Source organism: Piliocolobus tephrosceles, chromosome 10 (genome assembly GCF_002776525.5).
Source record: "Piliocolobus tephrosceles isolate RC106 chromosome 10, ASM277652v3, whole genome shotgun sequence".
NCBI lineage: Eukaryota > Metazoa > Chordata > Mammalia > Primates > Cercopithecidae > Piliocolobus > Piliocolobus tephrosceles.
In genome coordinates this window covers 66,335,591-66,352,132 of record NC_045443.1, presented here as the reverse complement: position 1 = coordinate 66,352,132, position 16,542 = coordinate 66,335,591, and positions in this window count along the sequence as shown.

Sequence of the window (16,542 nt, the reverse complement as noted above, 5' to 3'; positions counted from 1 at the left end):
TTCACCATGTTGGCCAGGCTGGTCTTGAACTCCTGACCTCAGGCGGTCCACCTGCCTCGGCTTCCCAAAGTGCTGGGACTACAGCTATGAGCCGCTGTGCCTGGCCTTGAATAAATATTTTTAAATGAATGGATAATAAAGCCAGAATTCAGAGTCAGGTCTGTCTAACTTGAAGGTCTTTGTTTTTCTACAATGTCCTCCTTCGCTAGTCACAAGCAAAGTAACTAGATAATAGCCTCAAAGAGAAAAGACAATAGCATATTTTGTACTAGATGTAACCATTATGCAACCTGTTATGACTGTAACATGAGACCACTAATGAAAGAAAACAAAATGATGCTGACATATTTGTTTTTAAAAATGTGTTTACTACCAAGACAACCAGACATATGGTAAGACCATGTGGGCTTTCACAGAAGTGAGGAACCATTTGGAATGGGGAAGAAAGAATATTGAGCAATAGATTTTGGTGCAGACAGCAGCCACTCACTGTTGACTCATTGCAGGTGCAGGTGCTCATGGAGTGAATAGAAGTTTTCTTCAGGGTCAGGAGAGACAGATGACATAGGCATGCAAGCTGAGAATACATGGCCAACTGGTGGGAGCATGGGTCTGGAAGAGGCAGACATTCTGGAACTGAATCCTGAATGTTGCCTTTTCCTTGGTCTTTGGGTGCTTTATGCTTCATTTCCCATGGTGCTTAGGAAAGGGGGAAGGAATAGTAATGACTGAACAGATTGGTGGTAAGAAATACATTCAGGGGCGGCTGGGCGTGGTGACTCACACCTGTAATCCCAGCAGTTTGGGAGGCCAAGGTGGGTGATCATGAGGTCAAGAGATTGAGACCATCCTGGCCAACATGGTGAAACCCCGTTTCTACTAAAAACACAAAAATTAGCTGGGTATGTTGGTGCGTGCCTGTAGCCCCAGCTACTTGGGAGGCTGAGGCAGGAGAATCGCTTGAACCTGGGAGGCAGAGGTTGCAATGAGCCGAGATCGCGCCACTGCACTCCAGCCTGGTGACAGAGCAAGACTCGGTCTCAAAAAAGAAAAGAAAAGAAATACATTCAACGGCAAGTTGCAAAGTCCTTGCTTTCCAACTGTGGATATTCCAGAGAGATCAATGATTACCTGGTGACTAGAGCATAGGCTGTGGCCTCAGACACACATGGGTTTACCTGCTTGCTCTACCACTCACCTTGACCTTGAGCAAGCTACTTAACCTTGCTAAGCATCAGTTTCCTTGACTACATGATTGGGCAATAATAGTATTGATTTCATTGTTATAAAGATTACAGGAGATAACCCTTGCGCCTAGCACAGAAGAGGTGCCCAATAAATAAGTGTTCAAAATCACAGTTATTTGGGACTAATAACTGGATTTGGATGGAGTCAAATTGCTGACCAGAGGGAGTTACCATTTTCTCCAGCATGAGGTCTCTTGTCATTACAGAGAAGGATAATAGTGCTAGAGAAACTCAGGAACTTCCGCGGCCCAGGCTCTGGGACCTCTGACATCACTAGGTAAGAGTTTTTCCTTCTCATAGAAAGTGGGTAGAATTAAAAGACTGGACTATTGGTTCAAAGTTTTCTGGGTGCCCCTTCCCAGAGAAAGGCTCTGTTTTGCCCAGAGTCTTCTTAAAGACTGTGCCTGTTTGCTGTTTAACATTTCTATTAGAAATATGTAGAAACTTGCCCCTTAGCATCCCAAATGACATAGGAAAATTATGAGTGATTGTCAAAAAGGGCCTATAATTTATTCCTTGAAAATATAATAAAATGACCGAGAAGACGCCCCCCACCTGAGGAAAGGCAGCCCACCAGGACTGCTGGACTTATCAGCAATGCATGAGCATGCCCTCTCTTTTCCACCCCCAATAATGTAGACATTACCTACCAGCCACGTGAGGGTGCTTAAATTTAAATTGATTTAAAAATATTAAAAATTCAGCTCTCTAGTTGCATGGACCACATTTCTAGCGCTCCATAGCCGTATGTGGCTAGTAGATACCATATTGGATTCTGCAGGTATGGAATATTTCTTTCATCATGGAAGGATCTGCTGGATTGTGCTGTCTAGTGGGTAATGCCAGCTCAAGGCTCAGAGTCATTCAGACAAAGTAAAAGGCTCCATTTTCAGACCATCACTGAAAGTGATAAGGGCAAATTGAATATTGCTTAGCATGGAACTTCATGGAGAAAATAAGAGACCATAAAACCATTTCAACTGGATTCTTAGTGTCCTCAAACTTCCATGTCATTGTGATTTTTTTTTAAAGTGTGATCCAATCTAGAGAGAGCATTGTGCCTGCATTTTGCCACGTCATTTTGATTTTTTTTAAAAGTGTAATCCAATCTAGAGAGAGCATTGTGCCTGCATTTTGCCATGTCTTAAAATAATGGTTCAAATCTTCTCTAAAATATAATTTTATTGTAGAGCTGTAAGTCAAGCACACACTTAGAATCCTGAAGAACCCTCACTCAGGTCCTTACTGAAGGCTCAAACCCTGTGTTTCAACGAAAGCAAACAAGGTTTTGGAGATTTTTAATGAAACAGGGTCCTGGCTCTAGAGGCCTGGGTACCTCCCATGACTCAGATCACCACCTACTACCCAGACACCCCTCTCCCTTATGTCTTCTTCCCCCCAAACACATTCCCTCGGCCATCTCTAACCCTTTCTATTCCACTTCCTGTGTTGCCTCCCAACCTCTGGTTCCGTCATTGGTCATTGGTATCGGTCATTCTCAGCCAATTCAAGCTCCTGTGATGGATGAGGGATGGGTCAAGTAGGGTGGAAGATCCTTAAAACCTTGAAAAGCGGGCTGGGCACAGTGGCTCACACCTGTAATCCCAGCACTTTGGGAGTCTGAGGTGGGTGGATCACCTGAGGTCAGGAGTTCGAGACCAGCCTGGCCAACATGGTGAAACCCCGTCTCTACTAAAAATACAAAAAAAATAAATTAGCCAGGCGTGGTGGCGGGCACCTGTAATCCCAGCTACTCAGGAGGCTGAGGCAGGAGAATCACTTGAATCCAGGAGGTGGAGGTTGCAGGGAGCCAAAATCACGCCATTGCACTCTAGCCTGGGTGACAAGAGCAAGACTCCGTCAAAAAAAAAAAAAAAAAATCTTGAAATGTGAATGGAACAAGAAAGTCGCAGAGGCCCCGGTGGCAGTCTGATTGCAGGGCCACAGAACAAAGCATCTAAAAAACAACCCGAGCTTTTGCACACAGTAAAAAACACAAACACAAAAAAACTTCCTGCTAGGATTTTCATATTATGCTAAGAGTCGTTGTCTCCTTGGTTTCGAGTTAAATTTTAAACAGCTCTCTCTTATTACTTTAGCCTCAGTAGTTGTTGAGCACTAGGAAGGAAGGCATAAAAAGACTTGTTCTGCCACACTGGCAACCTTGAATAGCCCGCAGGCTCACATGGCTAGGCTACGTCATCAGTACCAAATAAAATGAGAGAAGTTTCTGAATATAAGCAAGAAGAGTCTTTAAATATCCAAGCAAACAAGAACGATCTTATTTCCAAAAGAAATAATTTAGGGTGGTTACCCCCACAGTTTAGTTAAAGGGCTAGTAAATTCCCCAAGTCAGTGTTTGTGAAGTTCTTTACATTTCTTAGAAAAAAAACAGGCCAGTGGTCCCTAAGTTAATATCATCCCATTGTGCAGTTTACATTCCTCGCACAGTGTTCCCACTGCTCTGGAAAAAGCCTACTGTGGCCCAGTGGTTTTCAGAACCTGCAAAGCTATGAAAGCTGCTCTTAAATGAAATCTGACAAGAAGCCTGGTATGTAAAAGAGACAGAAGTGAAGCTGCTCTGGTTGAAGGAGGAAGGAGGCCCAGGCTGTTGCCTCAGAGTCCCTACGGTACCTGGAGGGCTTGTGGAGCACCATTTGAGCTTCACTACCCCATACGGACTGATTAGAAACCTCACATTGCACATTTCAATGTCAAAGATGCTCGGGTTGGGGAAGATTATCATCTGTCACTTTCAAAAGAATTTTGTAAGGGATGCTGGAAGCGATTACCTCAAGGACCAAGCAAATTGAAGGATGCCGAGACTAAAAGGAATTATTCATCCATATTTATTATTCCTCTGCCATACTCATGCAAAAGAGTGAATTCTTTGCAGCTTTAGTGTTATTTTAACAGGTTATTGCTATCGCTTTTACCTTTATGGCATGAGAGGGCTTCTGTACCTGTACAGACCGATGTCCAGAAGTCCGGTAAGTGACCACATGAAAGACAGAACAAAGCAAACATTTCATTAAAACTCTTTTTCTTTTTCCTTTTTTTATTGAGGTAAAATATACATACGGAATTTACCATCTTTACCATTTCTTTTTTCTTTTTCTTTTTGAGACGGAGTCTCACTCTGTCACCCAGGCTGGAGTGCAGTCGTGAGATCTCAGCTCACTGCAACCTCTACCTCCCGGGTTCAAGGATTCCCCAGCCTCAACCTCCCGAGTAGCTGGGATTATAGGGGCCTGCCACCACACCCAGCTAATTTTTGTGTTTTTAGTAGAGATGGGATTTCTCCATGTTGGCCAAGCTGGTCTCAAACTCCTGACCTCAGGTGATCCACCAACTTTGGCCTCCCAAAGTGCTGGGATTACAGGCGTCAGCCACCCAAGCTGGCCTCATCTTTACCATTTTAAAGTATACAGTTCTGTGGTAATAAATCCACTGATAATCTTTTTCCCTTTATTGTCCTCTCCTGCAAATGTCTCATTTTCAATTTACAAAACATTTTACAAATTATTGCTTAAAGATGATCACATTTAAAATTTTTATTTTACAATGCATAACAAATTGGTGCTAGGAGAAGAAAAAGAAGATATTGGTATCGGGGCAGCTACAGGACAATAGGGGAAAAAAGAAAGAAGAAAATTTTCAGGGGAGATTTTTGGTGTTCCTGGAGGTGGCTTTCGTGCCCTATAAGATTGCTCAGGTCTTTTCTATATTCCTTTATGTTTTAAATGACAACTGAAAAAGTTTTGTTCTTTCTTAAGATGACAACTTATGAATCTTATTATTGCATTTATTAATACAAATCTAGAAGAGTTCAATAATCACATTTTAGCTTTTACAGCGTAATCTTTTAAGCATTTAAAATTGTACTTTTAATTTTAATATAAATACATTTTTGCCTTAGTTGGTTATCAAATGAACTTTATTATATATTTATATAATTCTTGTACATCTAATTAAATTTACAAAGATGGTTAAACTTAAATTTTTTAATTATTCCATTATTGCTTATAATCCAAGTAAAATTATCGTATTCCTCTGAAGTCTAAATTAACCCAATTAACTCTTTCCAAATTGGAATCACAACTTCCTAGATACCTTAAAATGCCAAATTCTTAAATACTGCAAGCACTTAAAATACCAGAAAAACACAGATTACTCTAAACTTAACATAAAAGTATAAATAATTTGAGTGTTATTTATTTCATCATTTTTCTATTTAATAATAAATCTTTTCAATGAGAAAATAATGTCAGCCCAAACCATAGTTGATGTTTTTGACCCAGTGCACTGAGCTTCTTAATTGTACACAGAAAGCTCCTGCCCAGACCACAGGATTCCGTCCTTTTACTTAATTCAAATGGGTCACATGAAGCCCAAGTCCTATTAATAGTGACCATAACGAGGCTCTACAATTTTCAAAACGGGTGGGTGTCCTAGACCATGTCCTTGAGTTTAAATCATATTATCACCTAATTGTCTTTATTATTGGAAATCTGTAACTTCATTAAAATTGTAACTAACTCTTGAACTTCTTTGGGCCTCCTAAGATAGAAATGTCATTTTATTTAATTCTTCTTGCCTTGAGGATTAGTCTAATTAGTCACAAATAAAATCATGCTGATAATAAATAATAAAGAAAAGGACTGTGGAATTGAATACAATTTTATAGAAAAGGTTGGAGCCCAAATAGACAAAACACAATTGCAGATGAAGGAAATAACTAAAAAGTTAGTTAAGTGGGCATTATTTAAGACCTTTTTTGTTTTTGTTTTTTGATGTTGTTGTTGTTTTTGGAGACAGGGTCTTGCTCTGCTGCCCAGGCTGGAGTGCAGTGGGCAATCTCGAAATCTCAGCTCACTGCAACCTCCTCCTCCCAGGCTCAAGCGATTCTCCTGCCTCAGCCTCCTGAGTAGCTGGGATTACAGGCACACGCTAATTTTTGTATTTTTAGTAGAGATGGAGTTTCACCATGTTGGCCAGCCTGGTCTGGAACTTCTGACCTCAGGTGATCCACCTGCCTCAGCCTCCCAAAGTGCTAGGATTACAGGTGTGAGCCACTGCGCCCGGCCTCTATTTAAGACCATTTAAACTAGGTGTATCATCTGCTGGGATTGTAAACAGAGAATAAAGGATAAGGAAAAAGAGAGTTTAATTCCAGATGTGCCATTAATTACTAGAAACAGTTTTGTCAACACTGCTAAATATTTAGCTACATAAATTTATAGCTCTGTCACCTGAGCCTGAATAAATCCAAACAGGAAAGTCCTCTGGATTGCTTTTAGAAACTCCAGGTCACTATTTAGAGTACCTAAACTCTACTATTTAGAGTTTTGCCACAGACAGATTTCATGAGAAAGTAAACATTTTGACCAGCCTGGCCAACATGGTGAAACCTCATCTCTAGTAAAAGTGCAAAAATTAGCCCAGCGTGGTGGTGGGTGCCTGTAGTCCCAGCTACTGGGGAGACTGAGGCAGAAGAATCGCTTGAATCCAGGAAGGCAGAGGTTGCAGTGAGCCAAGATCGCACCACTGCACTCCAGCCTGGGTGACAAGAGTGAGACTCCATCTCAAAAACAAAACAAAAACAACAAATTAAACATTTTATGCATTTAACGTATCCATTTTATTCATCTACTTATTTATGTATTATTAGTTACTGCTCTTACCCCAAACAATCAGTGGTTGAACACAGCATAAGTTTAATGCACAATCATTTCATGGAACAGTTCAGTGTAGGTTGGAGAGGGGTTAGACTGTCCTCCCCACTGTCATTCAAGGACCCAGACTTCTTATATTCAAAGTCCTCTGTTGAATCTCTGAGTTCTGCCCAGCAGATGGGAGTAGGGAAATCACATGGCGAACTCTGGGAGAGGTTTTATGGGTCACCTTCCTGACTTCTACCTGCCTCCTTTTGGTCAGAACTCAACCACGTGGCCCCACCTGCCTGGAAGAATGTCTACTGGATCCAGGAGAAAAATAGAAACAGCATGGTGAACACCTAGCCAGTCTGCCACATTATAGCATAGCTGTAGACTAATAGTTAGGGTTTCATTCTGTAATTAAATCAAATAGACAAAAATTATCATCAACATACAAACTGATGCGGTAAAGGAAAAGCGAGTATAATTTTATCATGCATGAAGGTCATGACACAGCCGGAGAAGTAATGATGTTCACACTCCTGTATCACTTAACTTCTGATGTACCACATTTTCACAACTGCTTGCAAGTTGAAACTAACTACAACATTGAAATAGATGCTGTGAAAGTAAACTCTTTTTTTTTTTTAAAGAAGACAGTTATCGTCAAATTTTCAAATATAAAATTTTTAGTAGAGCACCATGATTACTTGATAAGAGTTCATCTCCCTATAATGCTTCACTTTATGAAGTATGGGTTTATAATAAGGGAAATAATTTACTATGCCTCATGTTTAGTGTGAAGAATGGAGGAGGGAGAGATGGATGACATGAAGGCTACTACCTGATATTTCTTGGTCTGAATCAGGCCTGGAAATGATGACAGGAAGGCTATGGGAGGTTGGTAAAGGCACTCTGAGGCGGTGACAGAGCCATTGTGAGGTTTCTGGGTTTCTGCTATAAGACACAAGGAGGACAACAACATCATTAGTTGTGACGGGGAGCTCTGGAGAACTGGGTAGAAAAAACAAGGTTTCGTTTTTTAAAACAAGATTTTAAGATTTCACAACATAGATAAGCGATGAAAAGCATGAGTTTATGGCCAGTAAGACCTAATTTTGAGTCTCTGATGCACCACTTGCTAGCTCTGAGACCTTGGACATATTAACCTCTATAACTATCTGTAAAATGTGGATAACAAGACCTATCTCAAAGAGATGTCATAGTAATTAAAACACCTATTTTTCTCACTAGAATTTAAGGTTTGTAAAGCTGGAAACCTCTTTCTTATTCATTGTTATATTCCTGGCACATGCCAAACTCCCAGTATCAGATAGTTTTATGATTTTAATAACAGTTTACTATTATCATTATCCATGGAAATGTATCTAGCAGGTAGCCAATAATTAAAGTTTATAATTCAGGAGCAGTGCTCCCTGAGACACACAAAAGAGGGGCCCTTGCCTTGGGCCTGGGTTTTAGAGCAGTGCAATTCATGAGGTGGTCTAGGGACCAGTCAGTCCACAGATGGTTTGTTACTAGACCACATGAAATAAGCACAGAAATTGAGAGTAAGCATTTAGAAACTTTTGTACCAATCTGACATTGGTTCATTGTCTCATTAAATAGGGTATAGACCAGCTACGGTATGGTCAAATAGAATACTGAATCACATATGATGTAGATTTCATACTATTATGGACAATATAACTGCTTTCCAACATGTGATATATTCAGGTTAGTCACCTATAACCTAAAAGTTAGTAAAATATAAATAGATGAAAGCATTTCAAGTTTTTTAAAATTTATTTTTAAATTTACAAATAAAAATTACATATATTTGATTGAAAGTATTTATTTTTGTGACTTATTATTTATATCATTTTCATATTAATCAAGCTAGTTAAAAAAAAATATATATATATAGTTGGCTGAGCATGATGGCTCATGCCTAAAATCCCAGCACTTTGGGAGGCCGAGGCAGGCAGATCAATTGAGGTCAGGAGCTCGAGACCAGTCCGGCCAACATGGCAAAAGCTTGTCTCTACTAAAAACACAAAAATTAGCTGGGTGTGGTGGCACATGCCTGTAGCTCCAGCTGCTCTGGAGGATAGGGCAGGAGAATCTCTTGAACCCAGGAGGTGGAGGCTACAGTGAACCGAGATCAAGCCCCTGCACTCCAGCCTGGGCGACAAAGTAAGATCCCATCTCAAAAAAACAAACAAACAAAAAATGTATATAGTTTAACCTAATAGCTAAAGTAAGAATATAAACTTTATAAAATTTATTTTTAACCCTAATTGGCTAATTGGGAAACAAGTTTTACAAGATTTCTTTTTCAAGAATCAATACACATTGCAAATGTTGTAGTTGTAGTAAACCAAATGACAATGGAAGTTGATTCTGAAGAAATAGAGACCAAAAAAGTTCATACTCGTTTTACTTGGATATACAATTCTCATGTGTTGGGTTCACTTTGTAGTCATCATTGATGATAAAATGCTAAAACTATAGTGTATTATTCATAGCACTGTACTGACTAATGAAGCAATGAAACCATTAAAATTTAAGTGGCATTTGCATACCATATGTAAAAAATAAGAGCAAAATCAAAAGAATTCTTTGAAAGAAGGAGTATTGAATTTAAAACCTGATAGAAGCAGATGTTAACTATTTCACACGAAAGAAACTTTGCAGGCTTCTTATAAAGCAGTATTTGGGATTGTTAAGATCAAACATATATACAATTGCCAAGACATGAATGCAAGACTGCATCAAAGATACTGGCTTAAAAATGTTGGGTGATACTGTGCAAGAGGAGTAGCTCAAATGCCATTTCCTAGTGAAACTATAGCTCAGCATATTTGGGAATTGGCTAGTGATATGGAAGGTTAACTCACAGGGAAAAAAATGAAATTAGCAGAGTATTTCTCATTGCAACTAGATGAATGCATAGATATTGTTATGGCCATTCGGTTATTATATGTATGATTTCAATGTGATTGCTATTGGAAGAAATAGTTCTTTTATTTTTTTAGCCTCACAGCCAATAAATGCAACTGTGAATTGTGTAAAACTATAAAGGATTCCATTGTTCCTAAATGTGTCTGGAGTTTAGGATTTTGTGTAGGATTATATTCTGATGGCACAGCTGCCATGACTGGAAAACATTCTGGATTAGTTACCCAGTTTAAGGAACTTGTGCCAGAATGTAAATCAACATTCTGCTTCCTTCATCAAGAAAGAAGTCAGCTGAACATAGGAAATTCATGAGCCTGAAATGCCTTTCATAGAAAGATAATTTAAATTTCATTATAGTTTTAGAAGGTAAGTTGTTGCAACTGACTACCGGTGAAGGATTGAAGATGAATTTTGCTCCATTTTGCATAAAAATAAAAAATGAATGACCTGAGCTTGCTAAAATTACTCTGAAATATCTTATTCCATCCATCCATCAAAATACCCCTGTGAGACCGGTTTTGTTACAAAGCATGAAAACAGTTTAGATGTATGTTATTCCCTATAAGCGGTGTTTTATCAACTCGACCAAGATTGAACAGGTAATAGGCAAACTCATTTGTCACATTAAAACTCTTAAATATTGACATGAATGGTGCTGTTCAGTGTGCTATAGACATCTAATACTTGGGAATCCTGTTGTATTCATAAAGTTTTGTTTAGTTATGACCATGAGCAATCAAAGTTATGAAGGGAGTAGTGATTGCCCATGTTAATTATCTGTACACACACAACAACAACGTTGATTTTATAATTTTTTCTCTTTTTTAAATTATATTTATGGAAATGTTATTTTATGCCTAACAATAAGAAACATGGATTTGCATTTTGTATGTCTTTGTTTTTATTTCACTTTTTTAGCAATTCTTTTTTTCTTTTTCTTTTTTTTTTGAGAAGGAGTCTTCCTCTGTTGCCCAGGCTGGAATGCAGTGGTGCGATCTTGGCTCACTGCAGCTTTGACCTCCCAGACTCAGTCATCCTCTCACCTCAGCCTCCAGAATAGCTGGAACCACAGGTATGTACCACCAGCTGCCTAATTTAAAAAATTTTTTTTTTGTAGAGACGAGGTCTTCCTATGTTGCCCAGGCTGATCTCAAACTCCTGGGCTCAAGCAATCCTCCTGCCTCAGCCTCCCAAAGTTTTGAGATTACAAGTGTGAGTCACCATGCCTGGCTACTATTCATTTTGTTGCAGTAAAAAAAGTGTTGATCTGTAACAGATAGGAAGTCAAAAAAAAAAAAAAAATTGGTGGGGGGAATATCTTTCATGACAAATTGAAAAACGCTGCTTTAGTGGGTCAGTCTAGTGCAAGGGATCTGTGGGGCCAACAGAGCATGCTTACCCAGAGCCCATGGTGGGAGTTCCCAAAGAATCCCAGCCCCAGAGCCTGCCAGTCTTCCTGGGAGGCCCATGCAAGTTTCTTCCCTGGGAGCACATGCTGGGGGTGAATGGTGCCACCCGTGTGCAAAGCCCAGAGCCTACAGTGTTTGTGGGGTGTGTGAGTAGAGCTGGGAAGTGCAAGCTGTGTGTGCACAAGGCCCTTCACAGTGTGCAGGGAAAGGAGGGGGCAGTCCAGGGGCAAGAGCCAGCTTGTTCCATGCCACTGTGTTCCAGCATGAACTCCACAGAGTCCAAGAAGTCTAAATTTAATCCGTATTGTTAAGAAGATATATTTGTCAAGCAGGATAATAGAATGTACTTAACAGTTGATAGTTTCACTTATAACTTTAAAAGTTTCAGACATTTAGAATGTGAGCCTCCATTTTGGTTTTTGTATGAGCCCCATGAATGTTAGGAAAGAACCTGTCCAGGAGTTAGGTCAAAACTATAGCCATATGTCAAGGGTGGTGGCTCACACCTGTAATCCCAGCACTTTGGAAGGCCAAGGTGAGAGGACTGCTTGAGGCCAGGAGTTTGAGATCAGCCTGGGCAAGATAGTGAGACCCCATCTTTACTAAAAGTAAAACAAGTCATCCAGACCTCATAGCATGTCCCTGTAGCCCTAGCTACTCAAAAGGCTGAAGTGGTAGGATCCTTGAGCCCGGGAGTTCAAGGTTGCAATGAGCTATGATCACACCACTGCATTTCAGCCTGGGTTACCAAGGGAGACCTCATTTCAAAGATAAAAACAAAGCAAAGCAAAACAAAACAAAACAAAAATGAGTGAAGTCATAGATGGAGCAGTCAGCATGGAGGAGATATTTGAAGCTGAGGGAGAGGCAGTAGAGTGTAAAGAGGGCAAGTTCTACATTCAGACTGCCTGATTCTAATCCCAGATCAGCCACCTACTAGCTGTAGTACTTAGGGCCACCTTCTGTACCTTGATTTTCTCATTTGTGAAATGGAGATATTAATAGCACCTCATGGGAATGTTTCAAATGTGCAGTGAGTTCATCCATGTGAAGCACTTAGAACAGGGCACCATAGAGTAAGCGCTCAATACCAAGCAAGTGGCTAAATAACCTGCAGAAGGAGCACAGAGCAAGAACAGAAGATGCTCAGGGAAGCCTTGGAAAGAAAACCTAGAGATGCATGGAGGGCAGACAGTGTTCCCAGCACCCAGTGCAGTGCTGGGCAGGTGACAAGTGCTTGGTAACTATGGATGGATTTGTAAAGGATCCTGGAAAGGAGACTGAGAAGGAGCACTTAACATACCAAATGAAGCAGAAAGGTCAAATGATGGGAGCCCATTAGATTCCTAATCAGGAAATACCTTTAAAAGGACATTTCAATTCACAGAGAGTCAGATGGCAATAGATTAAAGAATAAGTGGGTAGATACTTCTCTTTTTAGTTTAGCTTAGTAACTCTAGTAGAAGCTACTCTTTTTAAAGAGTTGACAATGAAGGAATGAGAGGGATAAAATAGTAGCTGGAGAGGGATGTAACGTTGAGAGAACTTCCTTTTATGTTAGAGGAAATATGGGCAGACATGTTGCTAAGAGAAAGAAACCAGTGGAGAGGAAGGGGCAAGAATCTAGGGGAAGGATGGGAGGGAACGGAATCAAGAGAAAAAAACATAGGAGTCAGTCTTATAAAAGAATGCCATGCCTGAGGTGAAAGGAAGCAGGATGATCAATAAGGATATAGAGAAATATTGAGGCATAATAAGTTGAAGAAGTTCTTTCAGTTAATACAGGGGAACTTGCATTACTGGAAGAGCAAACACACATAGCTGACTAATAGGGAGCCTATTCCTTTACCCATTGTGGTGAGACTCTAAAGCGGCTCACGCACTGTAGCCTCTGCCTAACTTGTGTCCCTATTCCACAGAGCAGTAGTTGGCAAACTACAGCCTGCGGGCCAGATTTAGCCTGCTGCCTGTTTGTGCACAGCCCCTGAGCTAGGAGTTTTTGCTTTTTTTTTAAATTGTGATAAAATATACATAACATAACATTTACTATTTTACCCACTTTTAAGTGTATAATTCAGTGGAATTAAGTAAATTCACAATATTATGTGACTATCACCACTGTCCATTTGCAGAATGTCATCATCCCAGACAGAAACTCTGTATCTATTAAACATGAACTCTCCATTCCCCTCTCCTCCCAGCCCCTGGAAACATCTATTGTACTTTCTATCTCTGTGAATCTGCCTATTCTAGGTACCTCATATAAGTGGAATGATACAATATTTGTCCTTCTGTGTCTGCCTTGTTTCACTTAGTATAATGCTTTCAAGTTTCATCCATGTTGTAGCATGTATCAGGATTTCATTTTTTTATGGCTGAATAAGATTCTATTGAGTGTATATACTATACTTTATTCATTCATCTGTTGAACATTTGGGTTGTTTCCACATTTTGGCTATTGTGAATAATGCTGCTGTGAACATTGAGATATAAGTATCTAATTGAGTTCCTGCTTTAAATTCTTTGGGTTACATACTGTATTGGTCTATTCTCACACTACTGTAAAGAACTACCTGAGACTGGGTAATTTATGAAGAAAAGAGGTTTAATTGGCTTACAGTTCCTCAGGCTGTTCAGGAACCACGGTTCAGGAGGCCTCAGGAAACTTACAATCATGGCGGAAGGGCAAAGGGGAAGCAAGCACCTTCTCCACGTGGCAGAGTGGGAGAGAGAGCGAGCCAAGGCGGAAGTACTACACACTGTTAAACAACCAGACCTCATGAGAACACATTCACTATCATGAGAACAGCAAGAGGGAAGTATGCCCCCATGATCCAATCACTTCCCACCAGGCCAGGCCTCTCCTCCAACATATGGGGATTACAATTCAACAAGAATTTGGGTGGAGACACAGAGCCAAACCATATCACATACCTAGGAGTGGAATTGTCAGATCACACAGTCATTCTTGAGAAACAGCTAAACTGCTTTCCATAGCAGTTGCATCATTTTACATTCCCACTAGCAAGACGCAAAGGATTTGATTTCCCCACATCTTCACAGTACTTGTTATTTTCTGGATTTTTAAAAATTAGGATGGCTGCTAATGAGTAGTCATGCTAACAGATATGAAGTGAGATCTCCTTGTAGCTTTGATTTGCATTTCCCCAGTGGCTAGAGAGGCTGAGCATCTTTTCTTGTGCTTATTGACCATTTGTATGTTTTCTTTAGATAAATGTTTATTCAAGTCTTTTGCCCATTTTTAAAGCAGATTGTTTTGTTGTTGTCATTGTTGTTGAGTTTTAGGAGTTCTTTATACATTTTGTATATTAATCTCTTATCCGATATGTGATTTGCAAATATTTTTCCCATTCTGTGGGTTGCCTTTTCACTCTTTTGACTGTATATGTGAGGGTTTGAATTATCATAAAAACTCATATGTGAGTTTATGTGTATTAGATGTGAGCTACCAAATACTCCTTCCATAAATCTCTTCCTGCCTCAACAGTTGGGGTGGCCTCTGTTGTCTGCAATCAAGAACTCTGATTGATACATTCAGTAAAGACAATTATATTACACTCGGCAATATTTCCTTAAAAGGTAGTGTTTTATGACAAATACTTAATTCCAGTTGGGACTTTTGTACCAATGTTTATTGTTCCTAACCTTCCAATGTCTGTAAAACTGATTTAATAGAATTTACATGTCACAAAGGGGGTACAATGAAGATTATAAAACTAATAGATGAAATTTAGACACAAAAAAGTAAAACTCTGAGTGAGAAACTATAACTGAAATAGCACATTTAATTGTAGGAGTTTAACTCCGCATACACTCAATTTTGCTGCAACTGAACAAGAAAGAGATACATCTCTGAGAAAAAAAAGCAAAGAAAATCAAGTCCCAAGAGTCTAAGTTTTTAAAGCAGAAATCCTAAGAGTATCTCAAAAGAAGCGAGACTGTTGATCATGGAAGTGATTGATTATCATGAGGTTAACACACCTTAGAGGAGATGGAGATAAGCAGGTAGAGAAGTAGGTAAATGCTCCAAGGTAACAATTAAGGATTCTAATCTCAATTATTTCACTTACATGCTGAGTAAGTTACTTCATTCAGAGCTGCTCCTATTAATTCCAGCCAATGATTATACTCTTAAAAAAACAAGGTGCACAAATTAGAATGCTTGCTTTCTTGTTATTTATGCATGTTCTCTATCTCTCCCACATAGCCATGTGAGTAATAGTGACCTCATCACAAAAAAAAAAAAAAAAGATAAAATAAAATGGAAAAAAAAAACTCCTGGCATGAAATCTGCTACAGGAATGCATGTGGTTTTCAGACCCGGACTTTTTTTTTCCCATTTGATTTATCTCTCTATTATTAGAGATTTTACTTTTTCTTCCTGGTTTGCACATGCTGGTCTTACCAAAAGAGAAATACTTCTGTCCCATGTTCACCAATCCCATAGAGACAATTCTTTTCAATCTTTCTAATATGAGAAAAGCTGGAAGACAGAAATGAAGAAAACAATTTAAATTGGAATAAAGTATTTTGGTTTTTTTTAAAGCACACATCTACTTCAGCTGACAAGATGATTCCTGAAGAAATCAGAACAGATGAAGAAGCAAGACAGAGAGAGTAGGTGAGCTAGTACTAAGTGAAAGGTTGACAGAGAAGTCAGTTCTCTTTGGAGCAAAGCACACCCTGGCAGAGGTGAGCGGGCATTTAACTCTTCAAGTCCACACCCAGTGGAGTGCGTCACCCAGGCCCTTACCTTTCGTAGCTGAAGAACGCCCTGTGCAATGGCCTGTGCCACAGCCAGCTAATGACATGCAGCATCAGGCATCTGAGAAATAATTAACTGCCTGCCCTTCATTTTCAGCCTACGATTAGACAACTGTGGCTGCAATTATTTGTGTGTGCAATTTTCCAACAACAAGTAATTGTGGCTAAAGAAATACTTGCATTGTGAAAGGGAGACATAATTGGGATCCCCTTTTAATAAGTTAGTACTTAAAAGGTAAGCAAGCATATAATTTGGCTAGTGGAAAGACAACCCTGACTTTTTTTTCATTACATTTTTATATTTTAACAACTGCTTTCCCTAGCCCATTTGTGGACATCACTGCAGCGTTGTTGGCATAGAACAATCACAATTAAACTATAAGTAAGAAATGCCACATCACAGATGAACCAACGATGAATCCTAGCAGACTGTGGAGTACCCTGTATTCAATGCAGAAGAGGCACCAATAAAAGACCCCAAAA